The sequence below is a fragment of the Ursus arctos genome, unplaced genomic scaffold (genome assembly GCF_023065955.2).
Source record: "Ursus arctos isolate Adak ecotype North America unplaced genomic scaffold, UrsArc2.0 scaffold_23, whole genome shotgun sequence".
Classification (NCBI taxonomy): domain Eukaryota; kingdom Metazoa; phylum Chordata; class Mammalia; order Carnivora; family Ursidae; genus Ursus; species Ursus arctos.
Window position 1 is genome coordinate 27,379,317 of NW_026622908.1, and position 2,246 is coordinate 27,381,562.

Genomic DNA, 2,246 nt, shown 5'->3' on the forward strand with positions numbered 1-2,246 from the left:
TATACGATGGGGATGATAATACCCATTCTGGGATAAGCCATTAGGCTGAGATAACATGTTTCTATGGATGTAGGTATGCATGTATATATATAATTTATTTATATCATGTAATAGCCAAGATTCTAGATTCTAACTTTCAGAAACCAATTCTAGCTAAGCTAAGAGAGGATATAGCTTTAGAATTCAGGGATTTAAAGCTAGATTTTAAGTAAAAACAGATACTGGGGATAAATGTCAAGACTCTATCTTTGATCTCTTCCTCCTTCTCTGCACCTGCTTTATACCCCATTCTCTTTTCCTAGAGAATCACAATTCTGGAGGTTGCACATTACTCTTCCAACCACCTCCTTCAGACTAACAGTCTCTGAGTCTTAACTTCATTTGCAAATTCATGGGAGAGAGGATCTAAATGTCCTGGTTTCAGTCATATGTCCATTCTAGCCCAATTTACAGTGACCCGAGGACAGGCTCACATCTTACAAAAGCTACTGTGAAGGCATTGTAGATCAGGTTGGAGACGGGCTTTCCAGATGGAGAATCACTGTGAGCTGAACAGATGCACTGTAAGTTTATAGTCAGTCTCTAAAAGGTCCTCCAAAAAGCATTCAAAACAGAAGTAAGATATGTAAAGTACCTGACACAGTGCCTGGCAAATAGCAGGCATTAGATAAGAGGCCATAATTACTATAGAGATGAAATATAAAGATACATCTATGTCTTCACTGAATCAGCTTTCACTGAGCCCCATATGATAATTTTAACACTGGGCTTGTGCTGGAACTAGGAAGTGACAATGGTCCCAGCCATTAGGAAGTCCACGGTCACACAGAACAGGGTGACTGCCTTGTTCATCTCTCCTTAGTCCCCCAAACATCATCCTTTAAGAAAAGATTCCTCTTTCCAAGATATAGTAATTTTGATATGTTTTGCAACTCAAAAGAGATGTTCTTTCTATGCAATTCTCACAGTAAATTAATCTCATCTTTCTAAGCAAGTAAGCATCCTGATTTGGAACAATCCCATGCTTGTGGTTCTTTCATAAAAATATCTCAAAGGGCTTTCCAAAGGTGCATTAGTGCTGTGAGACTACCACGAAAACTGAAGCAAAGGGGGAACCGAAAGTCTCTCTTGCTGATGAGAGACAGAGAGAGAGAGAGAGAGTGGGTTAGTGGATACCACATTCCCTTCTCCAGCCAATGATAAAACCCCGAATAACTGGAAAGTCTCATTGTAATCAGGATTACACATCCACCAGCCATAAAATATAAAAACAAATCACCTGTATCATGTTGTCCAATTGTCACAAATTAAACACAAATACTCAAGATGAAACAGAAAAATCAGAGGACTTAAAATACAGTAAAGATGGAGGAAGAGGAGAGAGGAGCGTTCACAGAAGTGGCTCCGTTCCAGGGCACAGGGAGATACCAGGATCAAGAAGGTGGTTTTCCCAGAGGGAGGCTTATCCATTGCAATCTGCATGTGCTGACCCCTGCGATTTCCCCAAATGTGGGAAACTCAACTGCCTAATTCATGGTAGTCCGGCGGGGGGGGTGTCCATGCTTTTCCCTGATGATTAAATGTTAAAAATGGTAAATATGGGTTTCTGGCCTGGCCTCACCATCTTCTGCATGCATGCCCTTGGATAAGCCTCTTTGTCCTCACTTGTCCTCAGGTTTCTCATGAAAAAAGAGGGCCTTGAGTTTTAAATTTGCTACCACTCTTTTTCATTACAAACCAGGCATTGTGTTACATTGGCTGTGAGAGTATCAAGTTCTGTTTATTTCTCTTATTTTTGGATAAAATTAATATATATGTACGGTGGAGAATTTAAAAGACACAGATGTATGAACACGATATAAAAAATAAGCCAAACTCTACCTTCCAGCCTCTCCAGGATCCAATATTATCGCTTTTGGTTTTCTTCTTTAGAGTCTTTATTTCTCTGCGTGCACATATACTCTGTCTTCCAAAAGGGAGTGTGGATCACGTATTCAGTGTTTATACACATTGCTTATTTATACCATGAGCATGCAGGGCTGGATGTCATATCTACTGATATCCAGCATCTTCTGAACACCTTCACTGTGGGTGTAGCAACCCCTGCACCAGGCACACACAGATGCCCGCTCAATATTCCAGCCTCCTTAGCAGTTAGGAAGTAGCCTGCATGACCCAGGTTTCATTGGATGCTTGGGTCTTTCATCAGGAAGAGGGTGACAATGAAGGAGACGCCACGTGGACTC

At 41.1% G+C, this 2,246-nt stretch overlaps 1 non-coding gene across 1 annotated transcript; it reads left to right on the plus strand.

Annotated features, from left to right (window-relative positions):
- Positions 1-1,403: 1,403 nt before the first annotated feature.
- Positions 1,404-1,572, plus strand: LOC113265141 (U1 spliceosomal RNA). Its single transcript, XR_003319932.1, has one exon. It is a non-coding gene; the product is annotated as a U1 spliceosomal RNA (small nuclear RNA).
- Positions 1,573-2,246: the final 674 nt, after the last annotated feature.